This window comes from Cyprinodon tularosa, unplaced genomic scaffold (assembly GCF_016077235.1).
Source record: "Cyprinodon tularosa strain WSP-4 unplaced genomic scaffold, ASM1607723v1 ctg20, whole genome shotgun sequence".
NCBI lineage: Eukaryota > Metazoa > Chordata > Actinopteri > Cyprinodontiformes > Cyprinodontidae > Cyprinodon > Cyprinodon tularosa.
In genome coordinates this window covers 1,012,853-1,029,365 of record NW_024038734.1, presented here as the reverse complement: position 1 = coordinate 1,029,365, position 16,513 = coordinate 1,012,853, and the positions used below count along the sequence as shown (strand labels likewise).

The following is a 16,513-nucleotide window of genomic DNA, read 5'->3' as shown; positions in this document are numbered from 1 at the left end:
GCTAAATTGAAGAACTAAGTACACTAACTAAGTGATAATGACATTAGTTATTCTCTAGCACAATGAATCTTCTTTTACTACATTTAAAAATAACACACAGTACAGTTATTGACAAGAAAAGTAAGGTATCCAGGCCGAAATCACTTAAAAGGGTATTGTAATATAAATCAATGCATGTTTTTATTGGCTATATCTTGAGTTATTCCAGTTGCAGTTGTTTAAAATGTTATGCTTATGCTTATGCTTATGCTTATGCATTCCCACTTATTGTTGTTCACTTTAAATTTTTCTGACTCTAACTAGTCCCGCAGTTTTCAACCGATTTCAACAATTTTGGTATCAAAACGTTCAGCTTGTTCAGGAGAATTGTGCTATGTCTTTTGGTAAAGATATTTTTTGTAGTTTTTCGCGATATTCTGCTTTTTCTGTGGTTTTTTTGTCCCATTGAAATGCATGTAGAATTCTTAGATATTAGCAAAATTCAGCTAAAACTTTATCATCTTCGACCTTTAACTACTTCAGCATACTTTCAGCTAGAAACACCATTCAACTTTTAAAATGTTTCCGTATCTTTCTGCTATTACTGTTTAACTCAGCTTTTTGCTAACTTATACAGTTTTGCTTCAGTGAAGCTTCAAACTTTAAAAGAAAATTTTAAGATTTTCAGATTTATAATGGAAGTCTATGGACGGAATTCTTCAACTTCTAGAGTGCGTGCTCTAGCTTTTGAGCTGTTCTGGTTTTTTAGAACAAATTCTTCTCACTCCCTCATTTTTCAATCAATTGAAATAAATTATACATCAAAATGTAGGGATTTTTGTCAGGATTCAGGAAATGTAACCCTCATTTGTGTGGCATTTACAGTTTTCCGACAGTTTGGCCCAGACCACGTAGAAGTCTACACTTCCCCAATAGAAATCCAATGAGAGACTTTCCAAAGATCACAGACAAAATCCAAAACGATACATATTTTCGTATCGCTCCCATTTCTTAACTATTTGATGTACAAACATGAAACTTGGTATACAGCATCTCCAGACGCTTCTAGCACTCACATTGAAGGAATTTCATCAATATCATTTATGGTTTAGCTGTTTAGCTAACTTGTTCGTGCATAGGAAAACATTGATTATGAGAAAAATCCTCAAACTCAAAAAATGCACATTTTTACATCGTCACCATGGCCAAATAGTTTTTAGTAAAAACATGAAAGTTGGCACAGTCGAAGCTGAATGATGGCTGATGTCCATGGTGAAAGAATTTTTTGAATACCTTTTATGGTTTTGGCTCACCACTCGTTTGTTCGGAGGAGAAGTTTTGCTTTTGACAGCTCACCTCTACCATGGAACTCCATGTTATTTAATGAGACCAGCAGGATTTACAAACCTTTATATTCCTCCTTCCCATTAAGGTTGTGAATGAGCTACATCCATGAAAGTTATCCCAATCGGAGAAAAAGGATAGCTGTCGCTTAGACTGAAAGAATTTTTTAGATACCATTTACGGTTTGTCTTCAGCACTCGTTTGTTCGGAGATGACATTCCCATTCAAAAAAGCCTGAGAGGAAAGGAACGAAAGTGAAGCGCATGTCTCTCTGTGACTGACAGGCTCGTTAAGCGTTGTCAAGGTAACCAAGCTTCAAAGGATTTTACCTCTGCCACTTTAAACAGCACATATTGATCTAATGGAGGGAGAAAACACTGATTTAACATTAGAAAGTGGATACAATATGACTACTGGCCATGACCCTTCCCTTCACACGCAACCCTGATAGACTTTCAAAATAAGATGCCGGGGACCCTACAAAATAAAAGCACCTACATTAAACTCATATTTTTTTCCCAGCATATGGCTGAACATTATGACCCAAACTCAACCACTTTTTTAAAATTAGACTCTAGTGGGGTTTTCAGAACACACCCCACAGCAAATTTCAAAATAAAAGCCTCCCATTGCCACTTCCTTTGCTGCCCTAATAACAGGGGAAAAGAGTGATTTAACGATTGGAAAGTCATCAAGTATCATTGCTGGGTCCGACCCTTTTATCAACACACAACCCTGCTAGACTTTCAAAATAAGACTCCAGTGACCCTACACAATAAAAGCCTCTATAATATACTTGTGTATTCATTGATTCAAATGGCTCAGCATTGTGACCCAAACTCTACCAGTTTGTTTCTATTAGACTCTAGGGACCTTTTCAAAACATACCCTGGAGCGAATTTCACAATAAAAGTCTCCCATTTACGCTCTAATACAGCATCTATTCACCCAATAACATGGAAAACCAGTGATTTCACATTTAGAAATGGATTCCATATCACTGCTGGGCATGACCCCTCCCTTGACACACATTCATGATAGACTTTTGAAATAAGACTACAGGGACCCTACAAAATAAAAGCCTCTTCCTTACGCACACTCATTCATTGTGCCATATGGCTCGTAGCTATGACCCAAAGTCAACCAATTTCTTCAAATTACACTACCAAGGCCTGTTGACCACACACCTCAGTGCACATTTCTTAATAAGGCTCTAATATATACACTCTAACAAAGCATCTGCTAACCTCGTAACATGCAGCCTAATCCTGCCAACAGTGCTTTCATCACGACAGCGGCTCGTAACATGCAGGTTAGTTGTTTTTTTTGATAAATTCAGCTCCTTAAGTGGTATTATCTCTCTTTCTATAAGCTTCTCTCTCTGTCCTTCCTCTGCTTCTCATGGTCAGTCTTGCACATAGGTTTGTAGATTTTAAATCCTTTAAGGATGACAGTTTTCTTTATGCTGATCAACCGACACATTTTAAATCATTTCAAATTGTTTTGCCAAGTCTTGACATTTTGACAATTTCTAAATTTTGATACTTATTCAATACCATCTTCCTCAACATTTTACTTCCCATCCTTGAGCTACTCATTTTTTCTTCAAACATATAAGAGTCAAGTTTTTCTTTGTTATTTCTTTTCTAATTCAGCTAATTTAATACTTTTCAGCCTATGCTGAGAACTTTGGCTTCATTCTGCTCTCTTTCTGGACATGAGTTAAGCTTTTCTGTTTGCTGCTAATTCATAACACACCTGACATGTTTTTGGAAAGTAGGTAAACCCCGCTTCAAAATTTCTTTAGAAATTTTTCTAGAAACTTGGGAGACATTATATTAAAAACCTTCTAGTGCACACATTAAATACATTTTTTGATATTATGTATGGTTTGGCTGTGCAGCTTTTAAGATGAGTCTGTTTCTGCCATTTTGCTGCCAAATGATTCTACCCTACAAAATCTTCAGATGATTCAATTGTGTTCTGCAGTTTGAAGTTTCTGATGACTTCCTTTCACATTTTCATATGTTCCTCAGCTAATTTGTGCTTCTTTTCCTTCTCACAGTTTCTTTAGCTAATTTTTCTCTTTTCATTCAGCAGAAAAAAGCATTCCCACTTTGCTGTTTCAGAGAAACAGCTTTTTCTAGTCTTTAATTTTATAATTTCTTTTCCAAATAGCACTTTGCTTTGCTATTATATATTTTCTCCAATTTATAAAGCAGTATTATTCACTTTATATGCTTTAAAATAATATATGCCTCTGCTATATGATCTCATTTTGACAAAATAGTTCTTTTTTTTTCTCACTGTCCTGCATGTTTAAGGTGTTACCTAACTTTCCCACCTGATATCAGCTGATAGCAGATGGACAGGCTTTGCTGAACTGCAATGACCTCGATCAGTTGTGTTGAAGCACAGAAACATGTAAAACATGCATGGCAATGTGCCTAAAGGCTAAGGTTGAAAAACACTGATGTCGGTAGTCATAGTACATAGTACATACAGGTGCTGGTCATAAAATTAGAATATCATGAAAAAGTAGATTGATTTCAGTAATTCCATTTAAAAAGTGAAACTTGTATATTATATTCATACATTACATACAAACTCATATATTTCAGATGTTTATTTTGTTTAATTTTGATGATTACAAATGACAACAAATGAAAATCTCAAATTCATCATATCAGAAAATTAGAATATTGTGAAAAGGTTCAAAATTGATGGCCCCTGGTGCCACACTCTAATCAGCTAATTAACTCAAACCACCTGCAAAAGCCTTTAAATGGTCTTTCAGTCTAGTTCTATAGGCTACACAATCATGGGGAAGACTGCTGACTTGACAGTTGTCCAAAAGACGACCATCGACACCTTGCACAAGGAGGGCAAGACACAAAAGGTCATCGCTAAAGAGGCTGGCTGTTCACAGAGCTCAGTGTCCAAGCACATTAATAGAGAGGCGAAGGGAAGGAAAAGATGTGGTCGAAAAAAGTGTACAAGCAAGAGAGATAACCGCACCCTGGAGAGGATTGTGAAACAAAACCCCTTCAAAAATGTGGGGGAGATTCACAAAGAGTGGACTGCAGCTGGAGTGAGTGCTTCAAGAACCACCACACACAGACGTATGAAAGACATGGGTTTCTGCTGTCGCATTCCTTGTGTCAAGCCACTCTTGAACCACAGACAGCGTCAGAAGCGTCTTGCCTGGGCTAAAGAGAAACAGGACTGGACTGCTGGTGAGTGGTCCAAAGTCATGTTCTCTGATGAAAGTAAATTTTGCATTTCCTTTGGAAATCAAGGTCCCAGAGTCTGGAGGAAAAGAAGAGAGGCACTTCATCCACGTTGCTTGAAGTCCAGTGTAAAGTTTCCACAGTCAGTGATGGTTTGGGGTGCCATGTCATCTGCTGGTGTTGGTCCATTGTGTTTTCTGAGGTCCAGGGTCAACGCAGCCACATACCAGGAAGTTTTAGAGCACTTCATGCTTCCTGCAGCTGACCAACTTTTTGGAGATGCAGATTTCATTTTCCAACAGGACTTGGCACCTGCACACAGTGCCAAAGCTACCAGTACCTGGTTGAAGGACCATGGTATCCCTGTTCTTAATTGGCCAGCAAACTCTCCTGACCTTAACCCCATAGAAAATCTATGGGGTATTGTGAAGAAGAAGATGCAATACACCAGACCCAACAATTCAGAAGAGCTAAAAGCCACTATTAGAGCAACCTGGGCTATCATAACACCTGAGCAGTGCCACAGACTGATCGACTCCATGCCACGCCGCATTGCTGCAGTAATACAGGCCAAAGGAGGCCCAACTAAATACTGAGTGCTGTACATGCTCATACTTTTCATGTTCATACTTTTCAGTTGGCCAACATTTCTATAAATCCTTTGTTTTTATTGGTCTTCAGTAATATTCTAATTTTCTGATATGATGAATTTGAGATTTTCATTTGTTGTCATTTGTAATCATCAAAATTAAACAAAATAAACATCTGAAATATATGAGTTTGTATGTAATATATGAATACAATATACAAGTTTCACTTTTTAAATGGAATTACTGAAATCAATCTACTTTTTCATGATATTCTAATTTTATGACCAGCACCTGTACATATTGGTGCCTTATCCCCCAGATCCCTGGGAATGAGGAGGTCTTGGGAGAAGATAAAAATAAAACAAAAAAGCATAATTTTATCTGGTTAGTTGGACTTCAACAATGTTTGGGCTACAATAAAGCTGGAAGTTGATGCCACAAGTGAAAGATATTAAAACAAGAAGGAGTTAATCTGAGTGAGATCATCCCTATTTCTGAGCTTTGTTAGAACTCAGCAGGTATAAAAATCGACTCCACGTTAAACTAAACTGTATGAGACTGTAAGTAATAATTCTACATTTTTATGTTGCCCTCAGGAGCTTGGGGCCCCCAGTAACCTCCTTCTGATAACTCCGCCCCTGTGTGCCTTTATAATTCAGTCCCCTTGAAGCAATGCTTTGTAAAGCCCGAATGGAGGTCATTTAGCAGACTTGGGTTTGTGGCACCTCCCACTGTTAGGAGCTTCCCCACCACAACAGTTTTTCAATACCCAGTGAATGGAAAATTTTCAAATGAACTTAAAAGCAATCATAGATAAATGGTTATAATTCCCTGATATTTTTAAATAAATGGATCTCAAACACAGCAAGAAGATTAATCTTAACATCCACCTCATTTTGGGAAATTCTCTGCTATTTTGTATACGCAAATGGAAAAGCAAATAACTTAGGAACTGTAATCCCAAATCACATGTGCAATACATCATTTTAAAGCTAACGCCCTCTAGTTTCTGAATGTATAAATATATAATTGGGTGAAGAGAACACAGACCAAGCTGCATCAGTTTAAACATGACTCAAAGTCGTTGTTTTTTATCCTCGAAAATGATAGTTCTTTTTTGAACAGCAGTAATAAAGACATGCTTGATAAAAGGCAGGTCTCATTGTATTACATTTGTTCTACATCATGGCAACCAAAAATGCTGAAAATTTCAGACCTCTAGCTGCAACAGTTCCAGCGCTGTGGGGCTTTGAACTTTTGGTGTCACCAGCATCTCCAAAAATCCTCAATTGTGCCAAATGCTTTTACTCTGCTTTACTTTACTATTTGACCCATAGAATAACAGTGAAGCATTTTGATGGCCAAAAAACATTTATAAAGCAAGTATTTTCCAGAATCAGTGTATATAACAAAATGTAGAATTTTTACACCTATAATTGCATAAAAATCTATAAAAGAAAATGGTGAAACTGCTGCTTTACATAATATAAATAAAAATATGGAAAACATTTTTTTAACAATTTGGGCATTTTTACTTCATGAGCAAAGTCACTTTTAGACCCGAATGTTTTTTTTGTTTTGTTATTTTGACTGGACAATCATAAACATTATTATAAAAAATGTACAAAAACTACTTTACTTGGTATCAAAGTTTTATAACTTCAGTGTTGTTGCATAAAGTATTTACAAATTGAGGGGTGTGCTCACTTTTAAAACTGAATTCAATACTTTTTCTATGCTTTAGATGGGTAGACTGTTGTAAGCGTCTAAGCAGCAGCTTAGTTCAGGTATGCCTTGGGCTGGCTCTACCTTTTAGCTGCAGCCTTTTGGGGGTAGGTCTGTTCTTGCTTTGCACGTCTAGTAAAATTTATGTTCAAAAAGCTAAATTGGATTAGGTCCGGAATTTTCCGTAAACATGTTTTGTTCTAAACCACTCCTTTGTGTGCATGTTTAGAGTATCGCTGGAGGCACAGACTAACCTGCAGTGTGAAACTTTTTGCAGCCTGTAACAGGTTTTCTTCTTTCTCCTGCACCATAACCATCATCCTAACCATTTTTAACAACAGGGATAAAGTGCATTTATTTTACAGCGATTGGTTTCCATAAGACTCTTCTTGAATCTCCTGTCAGACCAGGGGGAAGGCTGCTCAAACATAGCCTGGTTCTGTTGGAGGGTTCTTCTTGTAAAAAGAGAGTTTTTCTTCTTCATTGTCATTGCATATATGCTCGGTGTTAGAGATTGCTTAAGAGTTAACAGCAAAATACAAGCAAAATGTAATTGAAAATGCAAGCTCATCCAGAATGAGTGTGTCCTGCAAGTCAATGACTGGATGCAATCAACTGGCTTTCCTTAACAGAAACTGTATTGTCTCTGTAAAGTGCTTTAAGATGACATGTGTTATGAATTGGCGCTACATAAATAAACTGAATTCCATTTAGATGGCGCACATGTGCATCCTATCACCTAAATGTGAGTTGCGTGATAATATTGTTTTTTGTCCTCATTTTTTTTTTCCAGAAGCAGTTTTAATTTCACTTTTTTTTTTTTTGTAAACACATGTGAACAGGCTTAGACTGGGAGCATTTTCGGCCTTGGCATTTTTCCATCTCTAAGCCCCCCAAAAAAACAAAACAAAACAAAAATAAAGATATATATATATACGCATAATACGACAACTATCACCAAGACTTCTATAATGCAGTTTTTATTGGTTATTAACACAGACACACAGTAACTTCAGCAGGGTTTCCAGATGTCACTGACTCACGTTTTCCAGCCCAAAAAACCTGTATATACAAAATCTCACCCAATTTGAACCAAAGTCTATTGATCTCTTAGGCCATAAATCAAAAGTGGCGCGTGTATGACGTCATCCGCGCGCGGACTGGAGTTCTGACAGGCAGCCCGGGCCACAGCCGGCTATGCTCTACCCCTTCTATTCATTCAGCGAGCTAATCTGAATCATTCAATTGCATTTGGAGAGCGAGATCATCCGTGTTAGTAGCACTAGACATCTTCCAGGCATGTGAGGAAAACTAGCAGCAGTTCAGCGGACAGGAAGAATGAACGGTAGCCGGCGCGCCGATGATATCATGCACACTCTGCTTTGTTTTAAAAAAATATAAATATAAAAAATTTAACTGCGGATGCCTGGGGGACAGTGATTCTCCTACATGTTATGAATGCTGGCGTACCATAAAGAATTAATTCTAAACAGTTTAGTTTGTGCCTTCAAGTCACTTGCCCATAGGAAGATGTTACTTGGATATAACCTAACCTATCTTCAGAACAGCTCCAAATGACACAAAACTCATATGGGTGAGTAGAACATAGATGTAATAACGTAAAATCAAAGGCCCAATGTAAAAAAACAGAAGTTCCCCTTTAAGCAGAACAATTTTTGATTAAAGTAGGTGAGTAATGACAAAGGAAAAGATGCTTGCCCCAGACATTTTGTCCACTATACCTTTTATTTAGACAGCATTTAAATATATGCATCTATTTGTAATCAAAAGGAAAGTATAGTTTGTCTTTATTTAGAAAATATGGATGTTGTACTCGTTCCTGTGGGACCCTGAGGTTCTGCCCCCCCCCAGTTTACATTGGTTTTTGACTGGCCACCCCTATTACAATTTTCTGGCTACGCCTCTGCCCGTACTATGGAAGACGATTAGGGCCACTGAAAGAAAAAAAAAAGTTAACTGATTCTTACATTTTATTTCAGTTTAATATGGGAAAGAAAATCAGAATTCCGACTTTAATCTCAGAATTCTGACTTTAATCTCAGAATTCTGACTTTGATCTCAGAATTCTGACTTTGATCTCAGAATTCTGACTTTTCTCTCAGAATTCTGACTTTTTTTCTCAGAATTCTGGGGAAAAAAGTCAGGATTCTTACTTTTTCCCCATATTAAACTGAAATAAAAATAAAAAATCAGTTAACTTTTTTTTTTTTTTTCATTCAGTGGCCCTAATCGTCTTCCGGACTCCACTGCTGCGGTCATAACTGACATATTTGTTACAACACACACATATCTGCGGCGATGATGATGATGGTGATGATGATGATGGTGAGAGGGAGCAGACATGCGCGCGGCACAACAATGGAGAACGCACCCACGTGACACGTTACGTCACAGCGGGGTCCTGCTGGAAGACTCAGCAGGAGGAGGAGGACTTACTGCGGCTCCTTGACCTCCGCTTTGAGGAGTAAAACTCCAGAGTTGACTTCAGACGGACTTTGTTTCTTATCGCTCGCAGGTTTTTCTTCGTCACGTCCAGCGAACAGAAGGAGGAAGAAGAGGTGAGCTGCTGTTCTGCTTTCTGTCTGTGAGGAAAAGTCTTTAAAACAACTTTCAGCGGCAGTTTGGGTGTGTTGTTCCACATCTAATGAGCCGCCTGAGTCCTGCTGCAGGGGACTTCTCTTAACTTTAAGAGATTTTCTAGTTTGTTTTTGTTTTGTTTTTGTCTTTCATTCTCGTCCAACTTTTTCCACAGTTGTGAGTCTGCACAGCATGAGCTTTAATTTGCACTTCTCTTAAAATCATTTGAAAGCAGCTCTATAAACTCCCTCCGCGTGTTTCTGACCGATTAAAGCTCCTTTAAACAAAAAAAAAAAAAAAAAAAAACAAAGTTTCAGAAATAATTTAAGATTATATAATTCTATGGTTTTAATTAATCCAATATGAATGAATATGATGTTTTTTCAGGGTTGCATTAACTGCCTGTTTAACAGCTGAATGAAAGTGCTGGTGTGACCTGCATGTTGCTGCTGTGGCTGTTTCTGTTCACACACATGTGGAAATATCAAGTTCAAAACTTCTGTCAGTACAGCTTGGAAACTTACATTTTTGTCATGCACAGCATAAAGATCAGTAGTATTGATGAAGAGCTTGAAATCAGCAGTTTTTTTTTTTCAGGGATCAAAAAAAAAAAAGGAAAAAAAAAATACAGACAGTCAAAAGACAAATATTAGAATCAATAAATTCTTAATTTATTTATTTATTATTTTTTTCCAGTTCATGAAACTACAAAAGTTGGTTAGGAGTAACCAACAACATGAGATTAGATTTTGACATCTTTTTTTTATATGCTTAATCTGGATTGATGTGTGTTATAAACTATTTATGTTATAAAATGTGTTGGTCCACTCTATAAACCTTGAAACTTAACACTAATCCAGACATTTTTATGGGAAGCGAAACATCTTTAAACTTGGAAACAGAGTCTAGTGGTTCGTTTTTTGAACTTTTTTGTAATGACGATGACCTGGATGACTGAGAATCATCCAGGTCATCGTCCAGGTGCGTTGTCGCAACACAAATATAGAGAATTTAATATAATTTGAAGCATTTATGGGGATAATCTATTTTGTTGTTGTTTTTTTTAACGCAGCGGGTTCTTTAAGGCAGATGCCGACACCGATTTTTTTTTTTTTTTTTTTTACATCAGTCTAATCCAAGCATATCCAACATCAGTCCTTGAGGGCCTCTGTCTCACAGGGGCCCGTTTGATAAAGCAGGTTTAACAAACTCGGGCTCAAATGCTCAACTCTAAATTGATCTAGCCTAAGGTTGGAAACTTGGTTTTATAAAAGCTGCTGTGAGTTAGTTTAATCAACTCTGAGTAGGTCCATTCAGTTTTGCACGTACATAAGAAGTGTAAAAAGCCATTATCAGTGGAGCCCAGATTGGACGAGTCACCATGGCAACAGGAAGTGACAATTTCACCCCACTGAGGGAAGATTATTTTACGGACTGTAGATTTTTTAAGGAAAAATTAAAAAAGAAATTGGAGAATGTGTTTAAACGAAAAAGCATTAACGCTACAGCCACATGGGAAGAAGATGGGGTAGGGTGGAGGTCTTCAACAGGGGGTCTGCGACCCCTAGGGGCTCTGCAGAAGAACTGCATGGGGGTCACGAAAGTTTTGTGTTAATGGCCTTTTTTTCAATATTCCCCCTCTGCAATTTTTTCCACTAAATGAAATGTCTTTAAATACACATTAACATGAATTCAACACACTGTAGTAAACAGATAAATGGAGGCAGAAGATGTCTTTTAATCATCAATGCACACATTCAGCTACACACAGGAGCTCTTTCAAGCTGGGCACCGTTTCATTCACAACACCTGTCCCATCAACCAGGGATCAGAATCAGAAATACTTTAATAATCCCAGGGTAAAATTACTTTCATTACATTACTCTATATGCAATAGAGTGACTATATGACCAGTTTGATATAACACAATTTCAAACAATATATATAATTAGGGGGTCCCCGCTCCATCTCGCCATCAGTTTTGGGTCCTTGGCCTGGAAAACATTGAAGACCCCTGGTGTAGGAAGAGATTGCTGCTCAGGTTAATGCGTAGGTTTATATGAAGTGTGATTTGGCAGGATGTTTTAACATTTATTAGTAGCGCTCTGCTCTCTGTTGTACCTTTTGTAAATCACAAATTTTTTTTAAATTTCTTCCTGTCAACATCACATTCATAGACGGAACTGTACTAACAGATATTCTAAATTACATTTCTGCAGCCGAAACTGAATTTGAGAAAACAAGATTATACTAGTAAGAATTAAGTTTTGTATACCTAGAAATGTTTACACACATTTTAAGTTGCTGTTTTGACAGTTATCAGATTGGCTGAATATAGACACAGGGTGCATTGGAAAAGATCAGATATGTATCGGATTCAGGACCACATAGCCGAGCGGCCTGGGTCGCATTGTAAAAAATCGGATCCGTGTTGTTCAGACAACCATGAAAAGATCGGATCCAGGGCGCATATGGGCGAAAAAATCGGATTTGGGTCGCTTCAGGCTGCTGTGTGAACGTAGCCATAGTGTTCCTCCTCATTCTATTTCTGTCTTCCATTACACAGTAAATAAGTGGTTGTTTAACGGAAACAATTACCACTGCAGTAATAGGCCAATGCATGCACATAGTGGCTGATACCCAAGGAAAACAATGCTAATATCTGCAAGAATATATTGACTGGCCGATGTATAAATCTGTCAACCTTCAAATTAGGGTCCAGAGAGACCCTAATTTTCAAGATTTACAATCCTTAAAGACCTTAAAGAAAACCAGAGAGCATGTCTACCTATAATTATTTCAGTTTTCAGGTTAAGTTCATGTTTAGTTCCCCGTTTTGCATTTTAGGTTTTATAGAGAGGTGTTAAATTAACTTTCTCAACAGGCAAACCACTGCTTCAGTTCTCTGTAATACAGAGGGAGGGGACCATCAACTCCTTAAAGCTGTTGCTTTAAGGAGTTGATGGTTGAAATGTAATTGGTGGTTTGCTTGTAATGCATCTCATTCCTTTTAGGAAGAATGCACACTGTCATTAGTTTTATATCACTTGTGGCTCTCTGCTGGTTCTCAAGTGCAGTTTCAAAAGAAAGGCGAACAAAAAAAGAAGTTTATGTAGAGGGCCTTTGCCAGAGCCTCAAGGCAGTTGACGTTACCTCTCCCAGTCCTCCTCCAGCAGCCCTCCTCACCCTCCTCCCTGTGACTCATGTGGGTGTTGGGCTGAAATAGTTTGGTGTAGTTTTACATTCCTTATATAGCCTCTGAGGATTGAGTAGAAGCTAAGGCTCGCCTGTGTCACACACAGCATCGGGGGTAGACACAATCTCCTCAATCCCCATTTCACGGACTCCCCAGCTTTTCTAGCAGGTTTGGGCTCCCCAGCTGGCCACTTGTGGATAAGGTAAGTTATCACAGTTCTCTCTTGGCTGGAAAGGCAAGTGTCAGGAAGACTAATGGCATCTGGTCAGATTGAGGAACAGAAGAAAAAGGAGCAAATAGTATCTGAAGCGAGGTCAATGTTTAGGTCAGAGTGAGAGCCATTGACAGTCTCTTTGAAAGTTGGCTTTGGTTCTTGATACGACTGTCTTATTCGATATATTATCTATATTATAGAAGATGAAAATATCTCTTGACTTGGCGAGTTAGCCAGGATCTGGTGATGTTTCATAAAATTAGCCCATTTTCATTCTGAAAATTGTTGCACCGGTTGAAGGTGTCCCTAGTTGATTAGGCGTAGGTTAGACTCGCTTTTCAGTTTTCATCTTAGCTGTCAGGCCAAATGCCATTTAGTTAAATGCATTAAAAGTAAAGGTTTCCCTAAAACAAGACGGCCAACAGCAGGTCCTTAAATGCACTTTCTGATACTAATTTCAAATCTGAACAAGATCGTAGACATATACTTTGATAAACAATTTGAGATTTTTTTATTATTATGCCTGCATTTTCAGTAAGATCTGAAAATGCCATTCTCATCAAAGATCGGACAGCAAATATTTCTTCTCTTTCACTGGAAAAAAATCTAAATCTGGATAGGTACATTTTTCTTAAAATAAGGGTATTTGTTCTTGAATGAAAGACGTAAGTGAGACACTTTGCCAATTTAACAAGACAATTTACATTTAAAATAAGAAAACAAAATTGAATTGTCTTATTTCAAGTGTATGTTATCTAATTATCTTATTTTAAAAGTAAAAATACTCATTCCATTGGCAAACTATCTCATTTACCTACTCAAATTAAGGGTAAATACACTTAATTTAAGATGTTTTTACTTATTTCTCGATTGTTCTTCCGGTGTAAACATTGCCCAAAGCTAGATTGTTATATATGAAAGAAAACTCCTTGATTTTAGACATGAATTGCTAGAATTTTTTGGAGTACTTGTAAAATAATCCATAATTTTATGAGGATTATACCAAAAAAAGTTTGTCTTTCGATTTGTGTAAAAACGTTGTTACACGCATTCAGAAAATGTAATTTCAATTAGGGCATTAAAAACAAATCCATATTTTTATGTAAACAACACAGAAAATGAGCTACATGCTAGTTGTGCTAAAGCTACCAGCTATGCTTCAAGCTAATGCTACCAAGGGATGGTTGAGAATGACTTTAAAAGGTCAGTTAAACTCCTGCTTTTGAAACAGAGGTAGAAAAACCTTCTGGATGATAAAAGCTAACCGTGCTATCTATTTAAAGATTAGCTTCATGGACGCAGACGGCTCAATGACGGCGCTTTGTCGCTACGAGCTTCCGTTCAGCTGCGCTTCCCAGGTGCAAAGTTCAACTGCTGTGAAAAAGTTAATCAGTTGACAGTTCATTCACCACCGACACAAAGAAGCAAGAAAACAAACCAGTTTGAATTTTTCATAAAGGCCCTTCAGGCTATGGTGGCTCATATTAGCAGCGCTAAATGGTACAGCCAGATTCAAGCTGACATTACGGCAGGAAAAAGTCAACAATCTTTTTCCTGCTGCAGTAAATGATTACTAAAAATTATATTAAATTACTGGAAAGACAGACATGGAACAGGGCTGCTGCTGAATCTCAGTGCAATGCAAATAAATGTCTTTTTTTCCCCCTTTAATAGGCCAGATCTGTTAGTTTTAAAGCATTTTTTTTTAGTTTAGAATGATCCTTTATTGGTCCAGCTATTTTAAAATGTATTTGTATGTATCAAATGCAGTTTGAGAGGCAAATGGAGACACATGATCAATAAATTGGGCTGTCCCGATCAGAGCATGTGAATGGAGTGGAATTCCCGCTTAGGAAGATGTTCGCTCATTCGCTCCGCCGCTCAAAGTTGCACCAAGACGCTCCGCTCAACATCCGCTCCACGCTTACCTTAAGTTTCCTGCCGCTCCGGCGAAATCGCTCCACACTCGCTCAAATTTTCAGGAGAATCATTTTCTGACATTTTTCCTTCATGTAATTATGCCAGGGCCCTGGGACACACAGAGTTTGATTTAATGATGTGACCGATACATGTTTATTGTACGGAAGCCGAGAGCGGTCGTGTCCCTCAGATACTTTTTACACTGGTTTTCTTGAGAAAACGAGTTAATTTTCTCATAATTAATTAATAGTTAATTTTCTCACCAATCATCTCGTCATAACGAGATGATTGGTGTATGTTAAAACTGATTACATCCTTCAGTATCACAACAGTGGGAGAGGATTTATAAGTTATGGCAGCCAATGTGAAATTCTTTAAATAACCCTGTGTTTAACTTTTAGGTAGAGAGACGACGTTGTTGGTTTGATGATTTGCTTCCACTTCTGATGCATAAGCAATTAGACCTATGCCTCCGCTACTTAGCATGTGGTGTTTCGCCTGTAACAGGTATAAGATGCATTACCCTACATGGTATTGTCTTATTTAACTGGCTGTTAATTTATCGAAGCTGTGAACGTAACACCTCGCTCCATTCATGTTGCCCCGCGTTTCCAATTTAATTATTCATTTATTTCACTAGACCAAATTAAAAAAGGTCACTTCGCATCCCATTGCAAATGAGAAAATAGTGTGTAATGCATGTTTGCGATCCTTTTTTTTTTTTTAAAACAGGCTCTTACCACAACGATCACTTTATTTAAACCTGTATTGTTAAGTATAGTTAGTGTATGTTTTTATGATATTTTATCCCACTTTTTTCGTTTTGCAATCCTCGTGTCGTCGATTCCATGGTAAAGTTGAAACATAGACTCTAACAGATTATAGGCACAGACTGCAACATAGGCATTGGCCTAGGTTTTAAGTCAAACATGAATTTAAATAAAGTCTATTCCATTGACTTTCATGTTTTGACCACATTGGAGCAAACTGGAGCGGAGCGAAATCCTCGCTCAGGCCTTTGAATTGAAAACCACTCTGCGCTCCACCATATTTCTTCTGCTCCGTTCCACCGCTAGCTCCGCCCACATGCTCTGGTTCCGATACAACTGTTCAATTTCCGATACGATACGGATATAGCAGTTTTCAGTATTTACTTGTATCGATCTGGTACGATATTAGCATGGATTATAGTTATTTTTATTACCTTTTTTGTAGTGATGAAAACTAGAAAATCCTTGAACAAATGATATCAATCAAATGAAAAACAGTAGTTAGCAATGAGAACTGACCCTTTTTTTTTTGCCTGATATTGGACGTATTTCTCTTATCGAAATGGGATTAGGGACATTTCTGCAATCAGGGAAGTTCCGACAGATATTAAAGATTTGAGTATTGACCAATATGACCCGATATGATACTCTTACATAATTTTAGAACATTTTTTATTGATGGATGTTAGAAAAAGGCTTTATCAAACTCAAACATCGGGTCTGAGAACAGCTGATCCATTTATCAAGAACCAATGGTTTACACAAACTTCCAGCAGAAGCGGCCAGAAGCAGAGTGTTTCTAACAGCTTGCTGTCGGAAACTCAGTTAAGCAATTCTATGAAATAACAGCAGAATAAAATGGTAGATAGTTCTATACTTTTCATTCCAAAGAATGAAGCAGCAGGTCGGCTCTAAAAGAAAGACAGAAATTGCTGCATCTCTAAATT

The 16,513-nt window shown here is 37.6% G+C and overlaps 1 protein-coding gene across 2 annotated transcripts in view; it reads left to right on the top strand.

Annotated features, from left to right (window-relative positions):
• The first annotated feature begins 9,280 nt into the window (after nucleotides 1-9,280).
• pdlim7 (PDZ and LIM domain 7) overlaps nucleotides 9,281-16,513 on the top strand; it is a 59,274-nt gene continuing 52,041 nt past the window's right edge. The window contains exon 1 of one of the 2 annotated variants that reach the window (XM_038284562.1): nucleotides 9,281-9,447. The gene's annotated coding sequence lies outside the window, so the exon portion shown is untranslated. Of the gene's footprint in view, nucleotides 9,448-12,706; nucleotides 12,865-16,513 lie in introns of those variants that run through there. The other variant, XM_038284561.1, reaches the window with a different exon arrangement.